The 13,969-nt window shown below is 35.5% G+C and overlaps 1 pseudogene; it reads right to left on the minus strand.

The window, feature by feature from the left end:
* Nucleotides 1-11,914: 11,914 nt before the first annotated feature.
* LOC104660751 lies at nt 11,915-12,850 on the minus strand (annotated as a pseudogene).
* Between the last annotated feature and the right edge of the window lie 1,119 nt (nt 12,851-13,969).

Here is a 13,969-nt window from a genome sequence, read left to right on the forward strand (position 1 = left end):
TCAAAACTGAAGAAAAGTTTGAAATCTCTGAATAAGTAAACTAGCATTCTGGATTCAAGGTTATTAAATTCGAATCTGAAATGTTTACTGACAGACCAGTTGGCCCTTCAAAGTGTTGAGATTAATTACAGAATATGGCTAAAAAGAAAATAAAGCATAGAATTTCAGAGTTGTAACATTCCATCAGGTTCTTCAATATAAAAGTCAAATATTTTTCAGTTCCTACAATTTTTTTTGAATACTACAGAGGAAGAAATGCCTAAATTTACCACATAGTCTTCTCATTTGAATAAAAAATATTTTAGGAAATATTTAAAACTTATTATTTTTACTTTGAAAGTAAATGGCAAACTTGAAATATTTTAAAGAGTAAAAGCTTTATGAGATGCTACTATTAATATTTGTTGTTTATAGTAAGTGATAGAAACAATAAGAATTCTATTAGGAATGTTATGCAATTCTCCTTTTTCTACTTCATTGTTATGCAATTTGAAATATGGATTTTCAATTAAGTTGCTTTGCTATCAGAGCTGTATAACCAGTCTCCTCAAAGCAGCACTCCTTACTATAGCACTGAATCATATAATCATAATGCATCATCTACAGCTGGCCAGTCCCTCCATTCTGAATTTATAGTAAAATAACTTACAGCTATTTGAACACCAGCTCGTGGTCTGGCTTCAAATTTGCAAACAGAAATATTTGTAAATTACTCGTGTTGCCTTTTGTTACCTATTTTTTCAGTGTGCTTTTCAGGAAAACAAGATATTACTTTTTATTTAAATCTCTTCAAATTGTTGATTGTGACATACATGTTTGGCTCAAGTGAAGGGGGGATATCAAAAAGGGAGACGTCAGAAATTAATTACAGTTGTTAACTAAATTCTTAACATTTTCTGCTGAAAGCTAAAACACAGACACTAGCTTAATATGAAACTGATAGACAATGTGTGTTTCTGTTTCTTCACTTCTAGAGGAATTCTAGAGAAAGTAGGTAAGGCTACAGTATTTAGAAAAACTATAATTCAAAAATTTGCAAAATATTTGGCATCTAAAAGAGTTTTTAGTTGCTCTATGTCACTCCCTTTCCAGAGTAAAAGGTGATCACAGAGAATGCAGGAATGTCTGGTCCTAAAGGAAAGTAGTGTCAGAGAAAATTTTTAAAAAGGGCTAAAGAAAGTAGGTAAATGGATGAGTACATGTGTACAGTCAATGTTCTTTCACACATCTCTAAGCTTCTGCTTATAGTTTTGCCTATTCACAAAGTTCATACTTTTTATTTATATTATATTCTAAATTTGATATCATATAGAATCTGGAAAGATATTGGAACTGGTCTAAAAGGAAACATCATGATTTCAATCATTATGTATAGATTACATAGATTTAGTATATTTAAAAAAGGAAGATACAAAGATTTCTGTTTCCAGTGAAGATGAAGGGTAAATTTGGAGGGATCAGATTTACCTTCCATATAAAAAACAAAAAACTGAACAATATTTATGAAATGATTTTCAGGACTTCAAACATCAAGTAATAAAAGGTAGTGATTCCTTAAGAGATGTGAAACATGTGATGAGACCTATGATTACCCCAGAGTTTCTAGGTCATAGCAAAAGGAGATAAAACCCAGACAAATCCTGGCAGTCACTCTAAAGTTGAGAAGATAAAACTAGGGGTCTGAGGAGGCCACAGGAGTTAGAGTTCATAGGGCAGTTAGAGTTAGAGTTAGAGTTCATAGGGCAGAATAGACAGAGTATCGCAAAAGAGAGTGCTGCATAGAGAGTGAGTCAGTTCCGGAGATCTTCAGAGTCTCCCTTGAGTTTTCAGCTGACTGCTGATCAATTCATGAGTGGGAGAAAACTACCCAAGGATGAAGAAAGAACCACCAGAAAGAATTAGAGGAAATAATACCTGGGGCTTACATATGGTGCCAACCAGCATGGGAAATTTCATAATTCATGTAGAAAGTTCTCAGAAGTGGTTTGCCTCGGTAGTAGCAAAATCAACTCTAGACTCAATACTGCTCTGGTTCTTTCTAATGATACCTACAAGGAAGAACACAATGGATGAAAGTTTTTCTAATTAACTTACTATCCCAGATCAAAGTTTAAGAATATTTATAGGATTATAAAAAATACAAGATTTAACAAGATAAAATTCATAGTGTGATTCATTCAGTTAAAAATCACTGTCATACAAAGAAAGATTGTAACCTATAAGCAGGAGAAAACCTATCGATAATAAAAACCAATCCAGATGTAATACAGAAGATATAATTATTAGACAAGGACTATAACTATACACTCTATGTTCAAGAAGCTGGAGTAAGGATTGGACACATTAAATAGAAACATAGAAGACAGCAAAAAGGCCCAAATTGGGCTTCTGGACATATAAATTACAATGCTTGAAATGAAAAATACACTGGATGTGATTAATGACAGATTAGAGGTTGTAGAAAGAAATGATTGTTGAGCTTGAAGATGCAACAAATATATTTTATATCCAAAGAAACACAGAGAGAAAATGACTGAAAAAAATTAAAGAGCATTAGTGAGTGTTTGATATTTCTTATAATGCAGGTCTGCTGGAGATGAAGTAAATTCTTTCAGTTTTCATCTGCTTCCAAAATGTCTTTATTTTGACTTCATTTTAACATATTTTTTTTGGCTGGATATAGATTTACAGACTAACAGTTTTCCCCCAGCAATTTAAAGATGATATTTCATTGTTTTGTTGCTTTCAATTTTTTTTTCTGATATGTCAGCTGTCAATGTTTTTCCTTGTATGGAATATTTCTTTTTTCTTTCTTCTTCTTCTTCTTCTTTTTTTTTTTTTTTCTTTTTGAGACAGAGTCTCCACCCAGGCTGGAGTGCAGTGGCAAGATCTCAGCCCACTGCAACTTCCACCTCTCTAGTCCAAGTGATTCTCCTGTCTCAGCCTCCCAAGTGGCTGGGATTACACGCGTGCACCACCACAAATGACTACTTTCTGTATTTTTAGTAGAGACTGGGTTTCACCATGTTGGCCAGGCTGGTCTCGAACTCCTGACCTCAGGTGATCTGCCTTCCTCAGCCTCCCAAAGTGCTAGGATTACAAGTGTAAGCCCCCCTGCCTGGCCTTTTCTTCTTTGATTTCAATATTTTCTAATGATTTTTATATTGTAGGGCTCTCACCATGACATAGTGAGGTATGGTTTTCTTTGTATTTTACTATTACTAGATTTCATTAACTTCTAAGATCTGTGGTTGATGTCTTTCATTAGTTTTAGAAAATTGCCATCCATTATTTCTTTCAATATTTTTTCTGGTCTGTTCTATTTTCTTGTTCTGGGACTCCAACTACACATATGATAACTTACTTGATAATCTATAACAGTTTGGATGTCTTTATTCTTTACCTTTATAGCTTTTTTCTGTTTGTGTTTTAGTCTGAATAATTTACGTTTTCTACAAATTCACTGATTCCTTCCTCTGCTTATTAGCATGCTGAATAATTATAATTATTTAATTAAGATTATATTATAAAATATATTATACTTATATAATATGATTTCTATAATTATATAAGTATATTTATATTATAATTATGTTAACTATATTGATAGTAATTATAATAATCTTTGCTCTGATTATTAGTATGCTGAATATTTACCATAATGATTCCATCAGCATAATTCTGTACCTATTATTTCATTTTTCATTTCTAGGATCGTCATCTGGTTCTTTTTCATTGTTTTCAATTCTATGATAAAATTCCCTATGTGTACACCTTGTCTACTAGATCCTTTAATATATTTATCATATTTTAAAGTCCCTCTTTTATAATTTTAACACGAGGGCCATCTTTGGGTTAAGATTTGTTGACTTTTTCCTCTCTTGACAATGGGTCACATTTTCTTCTTTCTTCCATACCTCATATTTTATATTGGAAATTTGATATTGTATATAATAGAACAATACACTAAAGCAAATATATTTACACTCAGAAAAAGGCACATCATTTCTTTTTCAGACAACTAACATGGAGATATGAGTTAATCTAGTCCATAATTTAGTTGGGTCTGGGCTTGTTTCTTCTTAAAATTTTATGTACTTTTAAATCGATGAGTAAAATTATGTATGTTTATGGGGCACAATAAGATGTTTTAATACATCTATGCATTGTAGAATGGCTCAATCAAGCTATTTGACATATACATTATCTCACATACTTATTTTTTATGTTAAGAATTCTTAAATCTAGTCTGTTAGCATTTTTTTTTTCTTTTTTTTTGAGATGGAGTCTCGCTCTGTCACCCAGGCTGGAGTGCAGTGGTGTGGTGCGATCTCGGCTCACTGCAAGCTCTGCCTCCTGGGTTCACGCCAATCTCCTGCTTCAGCCTCCCGAGTACTAGGACTGCAGGTGCCTGCCACCACGCCCCGCTAATATTTTGTACTTTTAGTAGAGATGGGATTTCACCGTAGCCAGGATGGTCTCGATCTCCTGACCTCAAGATCCGCCCGCCTTGGCCTCCCAAAGTGCTTGGATTACAGGTGTGAGCCACCACACCCAGCCAGCAATTTTTATGTATACAATAAGTTGTTATTAATTGTAGTAAACATGAGTACAATAGAGCTCTTGAACTCATTCCTCTTGTCTAAATGAAATTTTGTGTCCTTTGACCAACATCTCCCCAATCCCACCATCTTCTGGTAACCACCATTTTACTCTTTGTTTTTATAAATTTGACTTTTTTAGATTCCACATGTAAGTGAGATCATGCAGTATTCGTCTTTCTGTATTTGGCTTATTTCACTTAATATAATGTATTCCAGGTTCATCCACGTTATCACAAATAACAAGATTTCCTTCTTTTTAAAGAATGGAATAATATTCCATTATATATATATATATGGAATTTTAAAAAATTCATTTGTCTGTTGACGGACACTTAGGATGATTTCACATCTTGGCTGTTGTAAATAATCCTGCAATAAATAAGGCAGTGCAAACATCTCTTGGACATACTGATTTCATATCCTTTGGATACAAATCCAGTAGCAGGATTCCTGGATCATATGGTAGTTCTATTTTTATATTTTTAAGGAAACTCCATACTATTTTTCATAATGACTGTGTTAATTTACGTTCCAACCAACAACATACAAAACAACATCTTTTCTCTCCGTCCTCACCTGCATTTGTTATGTTTTTTCTTTTTGATAGTAGCCATTCTAACAGGTGTGAGGTGATCTCTCACTGTGGTTCTATTTGCACTTCTCTGATTAGTGGTGTTGAGCTTTTTTTTATACACCCATTAGCTATCTGTATGTCTTCTTTTGAGAAATGTCAATTCAGTTTTTTTTTTTTTTTTTTTTGCTCAGTTTCAAGTCAGGTTATTTGTTTTCTTACTAGTGAATTGTTTGAGTTTCTTATATCTTTTGGATATTAACTCCTTATGAGATCTACGGTGTTCAGATATTTTCTCCCATCCCATAGGTTGTTTCTTTACTCTGTTGACTTTCTTTGTTTGTTTTGCGAAAGTTTTTCACTTGGTGAAAAACTTCTTGTTGCCTGTGCTTTTGGCGCCATATTTTAAAAAGTCCTTGCCTAGATAAATGCCTTGGAGCTTTCCCTCTTTTTTTTTTTTTTTTCCTGGTAGTGTTATAGTTTTTGGTATTATATTTGTCTTTAATCCATTTTAGATCAATTTTTTTTTTTTTTTTTTTTTTTTTTTTTTTTTTTTGAGACGGAGTCTCGCTCTATCACCCAGGCTGGAGTGCAGTGGCCGGATCTCAGCTCACTGCAAGCTCCACCTCCCGGGTTTACGCCATTCTCCTGCCTCAGTCTCCCGAGTAGCTGGGACTACAGACGCCCGCCACCTCGCCTAGCTAGTTTCTTGTATTTTTTAGTAGAGACAGGGTTTCACCGTCTTAGTCAGGATGGTCTCGATCTCCTGACCTCGTGATCCGTCCGTCTCGGCCTCCCAAAGTGCTGGGATTATAGGCTTGAGCCACCGTGCCCAGCCTAGATCAATTTTTGTATGTGCTCTGAGATGATGGTCTACTTTCATTTTTCTGCATGTGAAAATTCACTCTTTATTGAAGAAACTCTTCCCCATTGTGAGTTCTTGACATCTTTGCCAAAAATTGACAATAAATATGCGGATTTGTTCCCGGGCACTCTATTCTGCTTCATTGGTCAAGGTGTCTATTTTTATGCCAGTACCATGCTGCTTTAATTACTATATTTCTGTAGTAGATTTTGAAATAAGGTAGTGTGATGCCTCCTGCTTTGTTCTTTTTGCTCAATATTGCTTTGGCTATTCAGTCTTTTGTGGTTCCATATAAATTTTAGGATTTTTTTTCTATTTATATGAAAAATGTCATTGGAATTTGTATAGGGATTTTTTTGAATCTGTAGATCACTTTGGGTAGAATGGGCATTTAAAAAACATTAATTTTTCCAATCCATGAATATGGGATATCTTTTTATTTATTTGTGCATTGTTCAATTTTTTTCATTAGCGTTTTACAGTTTTCTGTGTACAGATCTTTCACCTTCACCTTCTTAGGTGAATATATCCCTAAGTATTTTATTTATTTGGTGGCTATAATTAGTGGAATTTTTTTTTTGATTTTTTTATTTACAATTTTTTGTTAATGTATGGAAGCATTACTGATTTCTGTATGTTGATTTTGTATTCTGCAACTTTATTGAATTTATTCGTTTTAACAGTTTTTTTTGGCGGAGTCTTTAGGGTTTTCTATATATAATGTAATCTATAAACAGAAATAATTTAACTTTTTTCTTTCTGACTTGGATGCCTTTATTTTTTTCTTTTGTCTAGCTTGCTCTGTCTATAAATTCCGGTACTATATGGAACAGAAGTGTCAATAATGAACATTCTTGCCTTATTTCTGATCTTAGAGGAAAAACTTTCAATTTTTCACCATTGAGTATGATATTAGCTGTGGGCATCTCATATATGGTCTTTATTGTGTTGAGGTACGTTTCTTCTATATATCTCATTTCTTGGGAGTTTTATGATGACAGGATGTTGAATTTTGTTTGTGCCTCTTCTGCACTTATTGAGATGATCATATGGTTTTTGTCCTTTATTCTGTTAATGTGTAATATCACATTTATTGTTTGATCATGGTGAATTATTTTGGTGTTGATGTTGTCTATCGCATGTTTCATTTCATTCATTGTGATGTTCAGCTTCAGAATTTCTGTTTGTTTTGTTTTACAATTTCAATCTCTGATAGATTTTTCATTTTGGTCTTTCTTTTTTTTTAATTTTATTGTATTATTTCTCTGTATTTTCTTGAAGTTTATGGAATTTCCTTAAAATAATAGTTTTGAATTATTTGTTAGACAAGTTTGAATATCTGCATTTGGAGTTCATATATCTTCATTGGGACAATTACTGAAAAATTGTGTTCTTTTGATGGTGTTATGTCTCCTTGGTTGTTTTGGTTCTTCTTGCCTTCTATTGATGTCCGCAGATTTGGTGGAGTATTCCCCTCTTCCTGACTTTATGTGCTAGTTTTTCTGTAGCAAGATCTCTCCCTATAGGGGGGTCTGAGGCCATTTCTGTGTGGGGTGCAGTGGTTTGTCACCAATGAGCTCAAAACTGTGTATTCACCTCAACACCCCTGTCTGCTGAGGTCAATATTGATGAAGGTTGCAGGCATCTTCAGTGGCCAATAATGTGGATATCCATAGCAGCAGTGAAAGTCATTGCAGTGTTTGATGATGATGGCCGCTAAGGTACTCCCAATCTTTCTTTTCTCTCACTGGGGAAGTAGTGGCTGAAGAGATCCCTCTTGACACTGGGTCTACTTTGCAGTCCCACTCAAGTTGGCAGTGGCACTGGTGTCTGATCATGGTGCTCATGGAGCAGCCATGAAGTTGAGGCCTGAAGCATGAGCATGCCTGGAGGGACTATGGTTCTGGAATCCAGAGTGATAATGGTACAGGTATCTAAGGCTCAGGGACCTCTGCTCCCCTGTCAGTAACAGCATGTGATGCGCGGGTGCTTGTGCAGCAGTCATAGAGTTAAGCAAGGGAGCACAGGCTTATGCAGAGTTAAAGTGGCTCTGAAGTCAAGGTAGAGACAAGATCTCTATGGTATCTAAGCCAGTACCTGGAATGAAACTATGTACAGAAACAGTTTGACTTTGGGTCCCAGAGTGCTAAGTAGCTCAATATGACTTATGGGCAGGGCACTTGTATGGTTGGGAGAGGTTTCAGCTTCTTGGGTGGTAGAGAAGTGTGCAGACACATCTCCCTTTCTGGGGTTCCTGGACAAAAACGGCTGTTCGTTGCCTCATTAGCAAAAGTAGCCAGTGTCCCCTATGGAGCAGACTGTTAGGAAACTCAATGGTTCCTGCCATGCAGCTGATAGCAACAACCTTTGTCTTTCTTATTTGTTCCTTGCTCATCTCAAGTATGCTAATTTCACCAACAATCTTTTGTATGTGCATATTCCCAATATTTTTGCTCCACTCTGTTGCTGCAGACTCTTTAGTGGGCCTTTCAGACTTCTCTGGGATGTTTTAGTTTGTGGCTAGCTGTCTGTATTTGTTACTTTGTAGGTGAATGAAGGCTGGTACCACCTACTCTGCCATTTTGATTGACGTTTTGATAAATGCATATGAAAGTTTCTTTAGTTAGATTTATTTTACCACAGGCTGCAAATAATTTGGGAATTGGATCTGTGCCTTCGTTTTAGCTAGATTTGGGACCTCAGCATCTGAAGGATTTGTTTCCATTTTTTTGTTTTGCCTTTAGTCTTTCTCAATCCCTGCTTGTCTCCATCTCAGAGGGATACTTATTACCTATCCTGCCTTAGTCTCCACCAAAATCAACCATTGCATCAGTGGGGGCCCTGAGTACCTAAAGAATTTCTTTCAGGATTTTGTTTTGCCTGAAGACTCCAGCAATCCCCCTACACTTGCATCTCATAGTAGAGTTTGTCTTAGCTTTCCTGCTCTTCTCTTAGCAACAGGTCATCGCAGTCTCTTACTCAGTGTAAAGCCCAGAGGGTTTATCTTCGTTCTTATGCCTTGTCCTTAGATTTCATGAGGTCCTGCACACTGTGTCTCAGTGCAGCAAGTCTCTTCCAGTATTCCTGACCCTCTTCCACCAAAGGTAACTGCCTGCTACCTTGTACTGGGTGTGAAGTTCAAACATTTGAAGGTTTCTCTTAACATTCCTACCCCGGTCCAATATTTCTCATGAGTGCTCTGTGAATGCCTCTGAAAAAGTGTTGGCAAGTGGCATACTCTCTGTTCTGGGGACTCCAAATCATCATGACATCCTACACTTGGTCAATAAAAATTCCTTAAACATTCATCAGTTTTCTCATTTCCCATTTATCTGACAGCTTTCTCCCTTTTCCACTGATTCACCAAAAATGACAGAAACTGTTAGATTTCTTCACTCCAAAGAGAGGTGTATACCTTTTTGGATTTTAAGTCATTAGGTTTAATCCCTCGTTCTTAGCACTCTGATAAATTTGTTTCAAGCCATCACTTTACATATTGTCTGGCTGGTTACTGTTGTTAGGATGGGAATGACATTTTCTTGTGACTTTTTACATTCTAAGCAGAAGGTAATACCTGATAGTTTACATATAAATGATAATTTTTCTCTTTCAACATATGTATACATTATATATGTACTATATATACACACACTTCACATAATATATATGCTATATATGTTGATTAAAAATATTTTTGAAATTATTCTTTTAGAATGTATTGGAGGTATTCATCTTTTCTTTTTTAATACCTTCAGTGGTAGGAAATCTTTCACTAATTCCAAAATCATATCTGCTCTAAAATTAGAGTGACATTCAAAACAAAGTTTATAAATAATGGTGATGATTAATTATGTTTTTTTACAGTTGACTCTTGAACAACATGAGGGCTAGGGCTGATCCCCTACATTGTTAAAAATCTTTCCCAAAACTTAGCTACTAATAACCTACTTTGACCAGAAGTCTTACTGACAATGTAAAGTCAATTAACATGTATTTTGTATATGTATTTTGTTTTGTATTTTTACAATTAAAAAACTAGAGAAAATAAAATGTTATTAAGAAAATCACAAGAAAGGGAAAATATATTTACTATCCATTAAGTGGAAGTGAATCATCATAAAATTCTTCATTTTCATTGTCTTCATATTGAGTAGGCTAAGGAAGAACAGGAAGAGGAAGGGTTGGTCTTGATGTCTTGGGGTAGCAGAGATGGAAGAAAATCCATGTATAAGTGGACCTGTGCAGTTTAAACCTACATGGTTCACAGGTCAACTGTAATGAAATAATTGGGATGATTTTTTTTAAAGGCTAGTCAAGTGAAGCAGTGGGTGTGGAAAATGAACAAATAAATCTGTAACTGGTTGTGATCGGTTAGTCGTAAACACCATTGCACCCAGACCAGCCCGGATGATTTTTTATGCTTCTTCTAGATACCTTTTGAAGGCAATGTTACACAAACAATTCAAAATTGATTTTAAGTGATGGCAACATCATTGGAATAAGGACATTCTTCTGATGATGGCTGTTTAATTATGAGTAGTAAACAAAAAGCAAATATCTAGAATGCAGTAATTTTAAAATATATTTTCATTGCTCATGTATACAGTTTTGAACATTTGTTGTTAAAATTACTTTAAAATATTTCAGATTTTAGTCTTTCTGGTACTCTGAATAATCTAATGCCAATTGATACTATATGGTTTGCTATTTTATTGCTTTCTTTGTAAATGCAAAAAGAGATTTTTTTTAGTTTACTTGAAAGTATATCATAGGCATCTTCACCATATTAACAACTTACAGTGATTTCTCTTTTTTTCATACCACAGCAGACAGATGTGTTTTAATAAAAAAGAAAAAAAAACCCTTTAATCAGAAAGTCTGATTAAATTCAATATTAACTCAAACTCTTAAAAATATTTTGGAAAAGTCAGCAGGATACGTCACAGAAAACCAGGCAGCTGCTAAAACTTCTTTGGTGGAAAAGTAACTTGCATATTTATCCAAGCTGCTGAAATGATTATCAAAACGAGTTTTTTTTCTTTTTCCAAAAACAGATTTTAAGATACACCAAAGAAGCTATACAGATATTCCCTAACAATACAAAACTTTAACAATGAAGTTAAACTATATAGCAAAAGCCAAGTATGACAATACACATGAATAATTTATAAAATAAGCCGTTAAATCCAGGAAAACTAAAGTGGGGAGATCTTACTGAAGGGTAACATACGTAAAATGAGGACTAAAAGCAGGGAACAATCCTTAACATTTTCCCGATGACTGACTAAACCTCAAAAAGACAACTTAGGAAAATGATTAACATGCAGTTTTTATTTTTTTCCTAGCCAATTCAGTTCTACTTAGATAGATCTGGTTACCAGTCAATACATACATAAATTAGTTCTTTTTTTTTTTTTTCTACTCAATTACTACCATTTTTTTCTTTTTCATCTTTTCCCTAACTTTCCCTTTGGTTTGATGAGTTGAACTCAAAAGGTTTGCTACCTAAAATGATTATCAACGCTTATGGGAATAGCACTCGAGAAGTGCAATCCTAGAAAAGGCAAATTTTTAACAGAGGTGGCTTGACAAAGTTAAGCATTCATTCTCAATATAACAATGTCTCCCATGTTAGTCACAAGGTTAATGGCTTGCTCTTGGCTAGATCACATGACCCTGCATGATACTGGAATGCTTCCTGGTGAGGTACTGCAGAGCTACGTGCACATACACCCATGAAAGCTTTCAATAAATGCAAAGCATCGTTTTAAACCATTTCAGTAGAATAAATAAAAAAAATATCGCATTTCTTTTGGCTTGCTTTGCTTCCTGAGCTGACTTGGAGTGCTGTTGGTGATACAGAAGTCACAACAGTTAGTTAGTGGCTACTCCAAGCTCTTTAGACTTCAGCACTTTCGGTTCTTCAAGCCTCAGCACTTTTCTTTGGCAGCAATTATGGTATTCTTCATTAGCATTGCCACTGTCATAGGGCCAACACCTCCAGAAACTGGTGTGATATAACTGGCTTTTTGCCTAACTCCTTTAAAATCCACATTTCCAACCAACTTAGGTTTAGCAGTTACAGGATCTTGAACTGTATCTATTCCCACATCAATGACTATTGCTCCTTCCTTGGACATATTTGCTGTGATCAGATTTGGAATGACTGCAACATATATTACAATATCGGTAAGAATTGTATGTTTCCTCAACTGCTCTTTGGGTTATATCAATGAGATATTATAACAGTGAGATCACCTCCGTGACGTTCATGCACCCCATCTGTGCGCAGTGACATTGCAATGGGCATTCCAAGATTTTTTGACCTTCCAGCCAAACTGCATTCTTCCCTAGAGTTGGAATGCCAGTTTGCTTAATTATTTCCCACACACCGCATGAAGTAGCTGGTACATGGAATACTGGTCCAGATACATTCGCCCTACATTTATTACATGAAAGCCATCAACATTCTTATCTGGAAAAACAGCATTGCAGATCTTTCTCTCATCAATGTGCCCTGGAAGAGACAGGTGAAGGAGGAGGCCATCTACATTACCATCATTATTCAATTTATTGATTAAATTCAACAATTCTTCCTCTGAAATTGAAGCTGCTTTCACAATTGTCTCACTGTTGATTTCCACATCTGAAACTGCCCTGGTTTTGTTGAGGATATAGGAGTGACTTGTAGGGACTTGTAGGATTTTTGCTCACCAGAGTCAAGCCTAGGCATGGCCATTTGTTGCCAGAGGCCAGCTACTCCTCCACCTCCTGCCACACTTCCTGCTTGATCCACCCGGCCAGTTTCATTTAGTTGGCAATGGGTTCGTCCTAAGAACCGCACTGCTTCATCCAAAGCTGACAGACCAAGAGTGAGTATGTGAGGGCAAAGGCAACAATTTTTAGGTTGGCCAGTGTTCAGTTGGTGCAAAAGCTTAGCTCATAAGAGCAGTGAGAGTTATCAGAACTAGCAAGAGCTCTTCCCTGAGGAAGTTCAAAGGAACTGCCGCGAGGTGAAAAGGGTGAGAGGCAGCTCTGAGCGGGCTGGATCAGCGGGCTGCCAACGCTGACACGAGGGAAGTCGCAGCCAGAGCCCGCCCCCCGTGCCCTCGCTGGTCTGACACTGATTTTAAACTTTTTTGCCTTTGCGTCCCAGCCTGGTCAAAGTTCTGATAAACATCCATTTTAAACTAAATTTCAACTAGTTATGAAATGATTAAACACGTTTTAAAAAATATTTTGACTTGGTGCCCAAGTATTCGATCTTTTTTTTCCGTTACATATCAAAATTTAAGAATATGTAATAATAGTGAATTATTGCAAAGTTACTACCCTCTATGTAAATTTTTTTTAATTGTTGAAAATGATTCCTTTTGAATTTCATTGACATCCTCATGTTTTGAAAATTGCAGGATTTGTTGCACAAAGCCGCAGTTCACGGTGTTCTTACATTTTATGATTTTATGAATGAATGCCCATTCTGTTCCCATGGAAACTTTCAGTTTTCATCTTCTAGATATTTTTAAAGCTTGTTATTTATATTGAAGGTTTTTTTAATCCATAAAGTTCCAATCCAACAAATGTATCATTTTTCTAAGTACAAGCTCCTTTGCAAATGGTTTTGTTCCTGTCTTACTTTGGGTACCCTTCTTTTTATATTCTACAGTTGTCATATATTTGATGACTTATAGTCAGATAGAGCAGCCAAGGGTTGGTGCCCCTTAGCAACATCCTGCAATCCTGTCTCCTTTATTAATACCTAAGCTTACTTTTTCCACTCACTTTTTCCTTGTCTTACTCTGAAACATGTACATTTCCAGAATAGGTCGTGAAAATATATTTGTAGTTGAATGAGTGCTTATAAAACAAACACTTGTGTAACCTAAGTCAAAAAGTAAAACTGGCAGCATTCCAAAACACATATCGAGT

Source organism: Rhinopithecus roxellana, chromosome 3, assembly GCF_007565055.1.
Source record: "Rhinopithecus roxellana isolate Shanxi Qingling chromosome 3, ASM756505v1, whole genome shotgun sequence".
Classification (NCBI taxonomy): domain Eukaryota; kingdom Metazoa; phylum Chordata; class Mammalia; order Primates; family Cercopithecidae; genus Rhinopithecus; species Rhinopithecus roxellana.